At 44.9% G+C, this 11,312-nt stretch overlaps 1 long non-coding RNA gene across 1 annotated transcript; it reads right to left on the reverse strand.

The window, feature by feature from the left end:
* Positions 1 to 5,307: 5,307 nt before the first annotated feature.
* Positions 5,308 to 11,308, reverse strand: LOC116567805. The gene is made up of 3 exons (XR_004276344.1): positions 11,202 to 11,308; positions 8,819 to 9,008; positions 5,308 to 5,490 (listed from the first exon to the last, which is right to left on the reverse strand). It is a non-coding gene; the product is annotated as an uncharacterized LOC116567805 (long non-coding RNA).
* Between the last annotated feature and the right edge of the window lie 4 nt (positions 11,309 to 11,312).

An 11,312-nucleotide genomic window follows, 5' to 3' on the forward strand; every position in this document is an offset into this window, starting at 1 on the left:
GTCTAACAGCTCCCCTCATCAGCATCCTCCAGACTCCAGAACTTCTAGATCACAGGGCCCCATGGGATGAGCTGTTGTCCTCAAGAGAGGTGGGCACCCAAAGGCATGTGCCGTCATTGAAAGAGAGCCACTTAACTTCTGTGTGTGCACCAGAACATAACAAGACAGAGAAAAGTATCAATGAACACTTCCTGTCCTCTACTCATCCCCATTTATGACATAGGCCCAAAGCAATGAGGTGCTTTTACTGTCCTTTTCCCCCTCTTAGTTTGTCCAAATGGGGGATGGGTGAGCCTGGTGGCAGGTATTAAGGAGGGCACATATTGCGTGGAGCACTGGGTATGGTGCATAAACAATGAATCTTGGAACACTGAAAAACTAAAACAAAAAAAAATTTTTTTAAGGTTTTATTTATTTATTTGACAGAGATCACAAGTAGGCAGAGAGGCAGGCAGAGAGAGAGGGAGAGGGAAACAGGCTCCCTGCGGAACAGAGAGCCCGATGCGGGACTCGATCCCAGGACCCCAAGGTCATGACCTGAGTCGAAGGCAGCAGCTCAACCCACTGAGCCACCCAGACGCCCCTAAAATTTTCTTAAATGGGCAGAGGATCTGAATTTTCCCAAGGAAAACACACAAATGGTGATCAGGTCGAGGAAAATATGCTCAACATCATTGATCATAATAGAATTGCAAATGAAAACCACAATGAGGGGCGCCTCGGTGGCTCAGGGGGTTAAGCCTCTGCCTTTGGCTCAGGTCATGATCCCAGGGTCCTGGGATTGAGTCCTGAATCGGGCTCTCTGCTCAGTGGGGAGTCTGCTTCCCCCTCTCTCTCTGCCTGCCTCTCTGTCTACTTGTGATCTCTGTCTGTCAAATAAGTAAATAAAATCTTAAAAAAAAAAAAAAAACCACAATGAGATCTCTGCTCCTGCTAGAATAGCTATTACCAAAAAGACAAGACATGGGGCGCCTGGGTGGCTCAGTGGGTTAAAGCCTCTGCCTTCACCTCGGGTCATGATCTCAGGGTCCTGGGATCAGGCCCCACGTCAGGCTCTCTGCTCCGCAGGGAGCCTGCTTCCTCCTCTCTCTCTCTGCCTGTCTCTCTGTCTACTTCTGATCTCTGTCTGTCAAATAAATGAATAAAAAATTAAAAAAAAAAAAAAAGACAAGACACAAGTGTTGGTAAAAGTGTAGAGAAAAAGGAACACTTGTGCACTGTTGGTGGAAATGTAAGTTGGTGTAGTCACTATGCAAAACAGTATAAGGGTCCTCAAAATACTAAAAATAAAACTACCATGTGAGCCAGCAATTCCACCTCTGGGTATTTACACAAAGAAAATGAAAATAAGGGTGCCTTCGTGGTTCAGTCAAACACCTGCCTTCAGGGGGCACCCGGGTGGCTCAGTGGGTTAGGTTGCTGCTGCCTTTGGCTGGGGTCATGATCTCAGGGTCCTGGGATCGAGTCCCGCATGGGGCTCTCTGCTCAGCGGGGAGCCTGCTTCCCTCTCACTCTCTCTGCCTGCCTCTCTGCCTACTTGTGATCTCTGTCTGTCAAATAAGTAAATAAAATCTTTTAAAAAAACAACAACAAAAAACAGCAACAAAAAAACACCTGCCTTCAGGTCCAGTCATGATCCCAGAGTACTTGGATCCAGCCCCACATTGGGCTCTCTACTCAGTGGGGAGCCTACTTCTCCCTCTCCCTCCATCTATTTATGATCTCTCTCTCTCTGTCAAATAAAATCTTTTAAAAAAAAAGAAATAAAATGAAATAAACTCAGAAAGATCATTGTTTATAATAGCCAAGACACGGAAACAACCTAAGGGTTGATTGAATGGATAAAGAAGATGTGATATATATATACACAATGGATATAATTCAGTCATAAAAATAAATCTCACCAAAAAACAAACAAACAAAAAACTCACCATTTGCAACAATATGGATGGACCTCAGGAACATTATGCAAAGTAAAATAAGTCAAACTAAGAAAGACAAATACCATATGATATCTCTTATGTGTGGAATTAAAAAAAAAAGTTCCTACTTACAGAGAACTGACTGATGGTTGCCAGGGGTGGTAGATGGGAGAAATGGGGCTCAAAATGTAAAAAGAAAAAATAATCAATATCTCGTTAGTTTTTTATATTGATTACATGCTGAAATAACATTTTGGATACACTAGGTTAGATAAAGTATATTAACATTTAAAAAAAAATGAACCCGTGTATACTAATCAAAAAATGTGTAATAAATCTGTTTTTTTGTAAGTTTTTTTTTAAATATTATTTGAGTGAGTAAGCAAACAAGAGAGCACAAGCAGGGAGAGGGGGAAGAGGGAGCCTGCTGCAGAATTTGATCCCAAGGCCCTGAAATCATGACCTGTCTAAAGACTGATGTTTCACCAACTGAGCCCCTCAGGCACCCCACAAATCTATTGCTTTGATAAATATTACTAATCATGATATTTTTAAACAATTAGAACCTGTGTCACTGGAAAGATTTTTTCAATGAGTTTCAATGTGTGCATTTTTGTTGCAGAAAATTATGTATAACAGAGGACCAATAAAATGCTTTCAGTCACTAAATTATTTTAAGATTACATAGAAGAGGAATTGAAATATTATTTCAAAGAAAAAAAGAAACAATATGACCCTTCCAATTTAGGGAGTTCCATCCTGAATTAGCTAAATCCATAAGGATAATATCAAGTAACTGATACCTATATGAATCCTTTAGATGCATTTTAAAGAGAGATTTACAAAAGGCCAATCATTGTGTTTTACAACTTTTATAACTCTTGAAGCTGATGAGCAAAAAATGTTGGGTCCCCGCTTCCAATGTGCTCTTAAGAGGGCACATGGCTTTTCAAAACTCTTCTAAAAGACACGGAGCAAACAATGTTTGAGGACTACAGCCGCAGCCAATGTCATTTCCGCAGGGGGCCCTCACAGGACTGTGACTCAGCATCACTTCGAGGCTCCTTCAGGCAGGGTCGGGCCAGTCTTCCCCTCCAGCAACTTCCACCGCAGTTCCCAGCAACCAACACCAGTTACTCACCTCCCAGTCATAGCGCCTCTGGCTGTTGCAGACTCAGTCACGTACACCAATACCTGGGGAGCCTAAGGCAAGGTACTTAACCCCTCTGTGCCTTCATTCTCTTAGTTACAGAAAGGCAGTAAGAGTTACTGCTTCTTCTATTTCTTTTTTTTTTTTTTTAAGATTTTATTTATTTATTTGACAGAGATCACAGGTAGGCAGAGAGGCAGGCAGAGAGAGAGGAGGAAGCAGGCTCCCCGCGGAGCAGAGAGCCCGATGCGGGACTCAATCCCAGGACCCTGGGATCATGACCTGAGCCGAAGGCAGAGGCTTAACCCACTGAGCCACCCAGGCGCCCCGCTTCTTCTATTTCTACTTCTTTATCTACTACCACCATGTACCTTACCTTAAGAAATGTTTGGCAATGGAAGCCATTGTTATTTATCTGAATACTCCACAGAAAAGGAAGAATGAGAAACTGACAGGTCAAGCCAGATGTCAAAGGTCATTTGATAGATCATTTGCCAAGGTCCTGGACCCTGGAATGCTAGCATTTAGCCTCCTGAACTCTGCTTTCTGGCAGTGACTCAGAGCTTGTCGAAGACTCTAGAGGCATGGTGCGTAACATCTTTTCCAACGCGGGCCTCGAGAACAGTCCATTCTTTGACAGGTTTGTGTTAACCACCATCCAAGAGCATGTGCGGCCAGAGTAGGGGGCCTACGCTTGTCCCAGGTCTTTTGTCTCCTGGTCCTCAGGCCGGATACCCCCAATAACAGAAGTGTACATACCCGCTAATATCTCCTACCACTTCTCATTTGTTCATTAAATCATAAAAATCTTAGATTTTAAGAATCTGATAACTGGAAGGGACTGAAGAAATCGTACTGTTCCGGCTCTGAGGCCCAAACCCTTCCCATCAGTCACTCTGCAGCAGAGTTTCAGAGAAGTATTTCCATCTCTCTCCCCCATTCCACTGACCTTGTCGCCTTGAAGCACAGACAGGTGATTGGAGTCAGTGGGTAATGGGGCCCTGATGACTCTAGGGAGCAGTGAGTCTCCAATGTTTAAAGCTCAGGATCCCAGTGCCTGGGTGGTTCAGTCAGTTAAGTGTCCCCCTTCAGCTCAGGTCATGATCTCAGGGTCCTGGGATCGAGTCCCACATCGGGCTCTCTGCTCAGTGGGGAGCCTGCTTCCTCCTCTCTCTCTCTGCTTTCCTCTCTGCCTACTTGTGATTTCTGTCTGTCAAATAAATAAATAAAATCTTAAAAAATATATATATATATATATATATATGGTCTTAATTTATACTGATCTGCCTCCTTGGGAAGATTTGGGCTCCTGCAAAGAAACATTCCACCCCTTTATTCACGTCCCCCAGACCCCACATTCCAACACACGCTTCTTGGCTCCAAGAGTGTGGAGGGTACATGCAGAAGACCACCAAAGATGAGCAGAAAGAAGTGTGAGCCAGACACCCAGCAGTGATTAGGCCCAGCGCCTGTGGGCGCAGGAGCATGGGGTCAGAAGGAGGTGCACAGGGGAGTTATACATTACCAGGGGAGAAGGGTAGGGGTGGGGCTGGAGGGAATGACTCGAGAAAATGCCAATGTTCTTCTCAACTAACAAAAATAAAGGCAACAGGTCAGAAGGAGACTTAAGCCCCCAAAGGAAGGTGGGGAAGAGCCAAGCTTCACGACTCCCTGAAGGATTTCTATTTGGCACCTTCCCGGTGCTCTGTGTCTGACTGCAGTTTGCCTACTGCTTAGTGCTCCAATTGATCTCTCTAATTCTTGCCAGTCCTTCTTTTTCCTCTATTTTAGGTGGTTCCGCTGCAGTCCTGCCAAATCCACACACACTAAGATTAGAAGGGCCTCATTTACCATCCAACACAATTCTTTCAAAATGTTTGACCGTGACAACACAGTAAGAAGTACATTTTATACCCTCACCGAGTACCCAAGTGCACAAAGTTTAACCAGACCAAGCTTCATGAAACCATCCCGACCTTACCCCAACAGGTCAGTGGTTTCAATTTGAAAATGCCAGGTACAGCCCAATAAACTGATAACACAACCTACTAATGACTCACGCCTCATTTGTATTTATTTATTTTTACGAAGATTTTATTTATTTATTCAACAGAGAGAGAGAGCAAAAGCAGGGGGAATGGCAGGCAGAGGCAGAGGAAGAAGCAGGCTCCCCACCGAGCAGGGAGCCCAGTGTGGGGCTCCATCCCAGGACCCTGGGATCATGACCCCAGCTGAAGGCAGATACTCAACCTACTGAGCCACTCAAGCGCCCCACACAACTCATTTTAAACACAGACTCATTTTACAGATGAACAAATTAAAATGTAAGGCAAGGCCCCAGGTCACCACCAGCAGCAAAATCAGGGTTAGAAGTCTCAGCTTCTCCTTCATGGAGCAAGATTCCACTCGGAGCAAAACCTTGGGTTAGAACAGGATAATTTTTAAAATATGCTATTTTGGCACATCAACACGTTGCTTGTTTTTGGTGGACTCTTTGCCAATCTCAATTATTTGATGCCAGAGCAATGACACCTAGCAAATGGAGAAACTTGGGTGAATTAGGAACCCAAAATGCATTTTTTTTTTTTTTAATGCTCAAGGACCTCTACTGCTATTCCCTGCTGGTAACTGAAGTACACTGGTCCTCTTACCAGGCAGAGCTGGGGGGAGAAGTAGGGTAGGGGGAGTGAGGAGATGTATGGATGGTATTTCCTTGACCTTCCTTCCTCCATTCCTCCAACCCTCCCTCCCTCTCCCCCTTCCTCCCGTGCACAAACTGATATTATTAAATACCTATCATATACCAGATGTGTGCTTTCCTTTTTTTTTTTTTTAAGATTTTTTTTTTAAAGGTTTTATTTATTTGACAGACAGAGATCACAAGTAGGCAGAAAGGCAGGCAGAGAGAGGGGGAGGGAAACCCCGATGCAGGGCTCGATCCCAGGACCCTGGGATCATGACCTGAGCCGAAGGCAGAGGCTTTAACCCACTGAGCCACCCAGGCGCTCCATTATGCTACTTTTTATAGATGGGGTAAAAAAAAAATAATAAAATCTCCTAAGAAACACTGGCAAAGCAATCAGCTTGTAAGCAGTCCATTACAACGCTACACCGAAGTTAAAGCTTTATGAGAAGAAAGTTTAAGCCTGTATTTAACCCAGACCGATGATGAAAGAAGTGGTAAGAAAGGCTTCCCTGAGGAGGGGATGGCTGAGCTGACTCCCACCAGGTCAAGAAGAGGGGAAGGATCTCAGGCAGAGACCCTGCTGGAAACAGGGGATGGCCTTGCTGTTTCATAACATTCATGTGTAGAGCCCCTGATTTTAGGGAAAGCTGCTAAGTAAGTATACACTGATTTTCAACTCCTGTCTCTGAATACACTGAACTGGCTAGAGACAGGTATCCATCAACCCCTACCTGCCCAAACCAGTTTCCAAAGGGACAGACCTCATGGGGAGCAGGGAACAGAGCCGGCCCACACCTACCTTGCTCATTCTTTGCATTTTGAAAATGGGGTTACAATGGTGGTACATTGTTTTATTTTAAGTTACACTTTCTGAAATTATTTGAATTCAGAAATCCACCAAGAATATCCACTGACTGTGTGAATGTTGTCACTATTTCAGGATGCTTATTAATAAAAAGGGGGGGGGCCTGGGTGGCTCAGTGGGTTAAGCCTCTGCCTTGGGCTCAGGTCATGATCTCAGGGTCCTGGGATCGAGCCCCCCCTTCATCCCCCCTTTGCCCCCCAATCAGGCTCTCTGCTCAGCAGGGAGCCTGCTTCTCCCTCTCCCTCTGCCTGCCTCTCTGTCTACTAGTGATCGCTCTCTGTCAAATAAATAAATAAAATCTTTTAAAAAACCCAAAAAACCCAAACCCACCCCCACCCCCACTCCATGGGCCTGGCTTAAGAGGTACACAGAGTAGTACTAGAGAGATAACCTCCCCCCCCCTTCCCCCCCACCCCCACCTTCCTCCCTACATTCCCTGGAGAGATTGGAGAGATAGGGCCATTTGTTTGGATAGGACCCTACCACAAGAGCTCAGCATCTGGTCTCAGGCAACAAAAACAAAACAGGAAAGTCAGGAAGAAGCTAGGGAGCTAAAACTAGACCCTCGAAATATCAAGCCTCCAACCCTGCAGATCTTGGAAGGAGGACTCGACATACAGGAATAAACAAAAATTATGTCTCAAGATCTAACTTGAAACAATGCCACTTAGTACGTCCTCAGTGATCTTCATGTGGAAAGTAATTATTTCTCAGGCTACAACCGATCCAGATGGTGTTAGAGAGCTACATGAAAACTTTTGACAATTTGGCGGCTTCCTCAGCATTCCGTCTTCCTGAGGATCAGCAAATTCATGAAGGTCTTGCTCTTCTGTTTGGCTGGCCGTTCATCTACTAAAAATATCTGAGGTTTTCCTAGTTTATTTCAACCACAACTTCTTAGTGATAATAGACTTGAAATTCAGAAGAAAGTCTGAATTATGTTGTCTGATTTTGAAACCTCAAATCAGTACAAAATGTTAGTTCTCAAGATTTTTACTAAATGGCCTTTATTCAATGCCTGTTAACACCAGGATTTCTTTTATCTTATTTATTTAAAGATTTTATTTATTTAAGAGAAAGAATAAATGAGAGAGCACAAGTGGGGAAGGAGAAGCAGACTCCCGATGAGCAGGGAGCCTGATATGGGGCTCGATCCCAGGACTCCAGGATCATGACCTGAGCTGAAGGCAGCCACTTATCCAGCTGAGCCACCCAGGCACCCCTACCAGGATTTTTTAAAAAGATTTTTTTTATTCATTTGACAGAGACAGAGCACATGAGCACAAGCAGGGGGAGGGGCAGAGGGAGAGGGGGAGGCAGACCCCCACTGAGCAGGGAGCCCCAATACCAGGATTTTTTGAAAACATATCCTGTCTCACATATAACAATCCTAAAAAGTAATTATTTTATTCCATGAGTTTCAGAAATTAGGCAAAGTAGTGAGAAAAAGCAATAATTAAAGTCCAAATGTAGGGTGTCTGGGTGGCTCAGTGGGCTAAATGTCTGCCTTTGCCTCAGGTCATGATCCCAGGGTCCTGGAATCGAGTTCTACAGCGGGCTCCCTGCTCAGTGGGAAACCTATTTCTCCGTCTCCCTCTGCCTGCCTCTCCCCCTGCCTGTACTCTCTCTCTGCCAAATAAAAAAATAAAAATCTTACCAACAATAATAATAATAAAGTCCAAATGTACCTCTCTTCAGAATCCATGATCTTTCCATGGATGCCTTCCCAACTGAACCAAAGCTGGCTCTAATTTAGTTAATTAGCTAAAAGCTACAAGTGTCCTCAAGGCAGAATAACCAGAAGGACTCTCTGACCCTCTCTCACCATCACTTCTTCTCTCCCCTCATTTCTCAGGTGCTCCACTCTGCTCTCTTCCCTTACCATCAAACAGAGCTCTCTAAAATGCATTCTACCATAGAAGGTCAGAACAGGGTTTTCCAACAGGGGTCCAAGCGTTTTACTCCCCCACCTCCATTACCCTGAAGGCTCCAAAGGGGTCTGAGAGCTGTTCTCTCCATTTCAAAGGAGTCTACTAGAAATTGTCAAGTATTTTTAAGTTACTCAGATTCCTTTGTTTTAATCTGGTTCCCATCAACTCAATGTAATAGGCCTGATTGGTTTTTTGGGAAATTGAATTAATCAATAAATGATATTTATCTGGCAGGCTGAAATCTTGCAACCCACTGAAATCTACCTGGAGAGCTATGTAGCAGTGAAAGATTAGGTCTTTGCAATGTAATCTCCACTAACAAAGTCGTAAGCCAAAGGGATCAACTCCTCAGTAGACATTCAAGTAACAGGGCCATTGTGTTGGAGGAGAAGGGTATAGACAGCAGAGCTGAAGAAATGTTGACCCGGATAGCTCCGTCCCTAATGCCAAAGAACTAATAGACCACAGTGGTTAAAGTAATGGATTTTTTTTTAATTATTATTTTCTTTTATTAAGTAGGCTCCACATCCCAGCACCCCCATGTGGGTCTTGAATTTACAACCCTGAGATCAAGACTTGAGGTGAGATAAGAGTCAAATGCTTAACCAACTGAGCCACCCAGGAGTCCCTAAGTTAATGGACTTTGACAGCGGAAAGACACCATTCAAATCCTGACTCTGTCCCTGGTTAGGAGTTAATGACCAAACTGTTGAACTCTGCATCAGTTTTCTTGTCTGTGAAATAACAATAACTATCTCATAGGCTTGCCAACTGGATGTTGGCATCCAACTGGATGTAATATGATGATGCTTTTGAAGTGTAGGATGTCTGATACTGTAATTACTGATCAACAAATGCTGTCTTAAAATTTTTTCAAGGGACCATAACCCTTGGCCTTTTGCTGTTGATGACGGAACAGAAGGCTGGCTGAAGACAAGCAGAAACAGACACTCAGCAACTTCCCCCACTCCGCCCCGGGAAGGACATGGGTGACATTCTTCCAAGAATCTCCCAATGATCTTAATGTTAATGCCTTGCTAGAGGGGGGAAACAACCTTAACTTGACAATGGCAAGGTCCTCTTTAGCACGTGAAAGTTCTTTTAAAACCTCCCTTTTTCCTTACCTCCCCCAAACCCATGGTATATAACTAGCCACCCCTCACAACCCCAGGGGCATCAGCTCCTTATGCCCATGGGTCCTGTCCCCATGCTTTAACTAAACCACCATTTTGCATGAAAGATGTCTCAAGAATTCTGTCTTGGTCGCCAGCTCCAGACCTCACCTATATTCCAAAACCCCATCAGCTGTGACGCAGGACATCTCCTCCTCCCCCATCTGCCTACCATTTCCTTTTTCACCCCCTGAACTAAGTGGATGTTTTGGCTAATGTTGGAAAACACCCCAGAACAAAATCAGAACTTAAGTGTAGTCTAGGTCCGAAGACCAAGCAGCCATCTTTTCTCTGAGTGAGGGCTCTGGCGGGCTACAGTGTAGAGGGCTTCATTGTTGCAGGCACAGACAGGGAGAGTGACGAATGGAACAAAGGCCCCTTTTGCAGGAAGCTCATGCTCTCATGGGGAGCCAGGAGTCACCTTGGGAAAAAAAAAAAAGAGAGACCTGATGTGGTTTTGGAATATAGGTGAAGTTTGGCGGGGTAAGCTCTGGAGGCGATGACCAAGAAAGAATTCTTGAGAAGTCTTTGGTGCAAAATGGCGGTTTATTACAGCACAGGGACAGGATCTGCGGGCAGGAAGAGCTGATGCCCCAGGGTTGTGAAGGGTGGCTGATTATATACTATAGGGTTGGGGGAAGTAAGGAAAAGGGGAGGTTTCAAAAGGATTTTCTTCTGTTAAAGAAGACTCAAGAATACTGGAAGCCTTGCCATAGTCAAGTGAAGGTGGTTTTTCACTCTAGCAAGGCATTAACATGAAGGTAGTTGGGAACCTCCTGGAGAAACAGTCCATTCTGCCCTCTTCAAGTATCTGTCAATGTGCTGCAGGATAAAAGGACATTTAACTGTATCTACATTTCCTTCTGGAAGTCAAACCATTGATAGAAATGCTTTGTTCTTGTAAATTGCTAAGTCATTTGTAAACTGAGGGAGACTCAGGTCTTCTTGAATTGTGATCTCTGTAGGTTAAACATTTGTTTTTCCTTTCCTTAGCTTTAGGGCGGCCAGGAGTGCCTGAGGAATGTCACATATTATCCCAGGGTAAGGAGGGGGCAGGGGTGTGTGTGGAGTGTCTGCTTCTGCTTTGTCCTCAGCTCTCCTTCTGCTCTCTCATCAGACCCACCAAAACTGGATTTGGCTAAGTCTAATTGTTGAATGTGTAAGTGCTTAGGAGGGAAGTCCTTCCTTTGGCAGCGCTGGACTAAGATTCAGGGCAGGTGATGGGTCCAGGAACAAGGAGCCTTGGCAGGGCTGTGCCCTCACCTCCCCCAAGCATCTATTCTTTTATCCTGCCGAGCTGCCCCCCCCCCCCACCAGCTGCTGAGATAATCGCCCTAAAGTGCTACTTCCATCAGGTCACTCTTCCCCTAAATGTCTGTGACACCTAGGGGATTAAGCACAGACTTTGTAGCCTCTCCAGCGTGAACCCAACTTATCATCCGTGCTCCCTTTCATGTGCCAGACTGCGTACTCACCGTCCCCTGAGCTCAACCTGAGCTCTGGCTCGTCTGTGCCTTCCTTCCTTCTCCTTCTCCTTCTTCTTCTCACTTTAAGTGGGGGCGCCTGGGTGGCTCCGTTGGTTAAGC

This window comes from Mustela erminea, chromosome 10 (genome assembly GCF_009829155.1).
Source record: "Mustela erminea isolate mMusErm1 chromosome 10, mMusErm1.Pri, whole genome shotgun sequence".
Taxonomy (NCBI): Eukaryota; Metazoa; Chordata; class Mammalia; order Carnivora; family Mustelidae; genus Mustela; species Mustela erminea.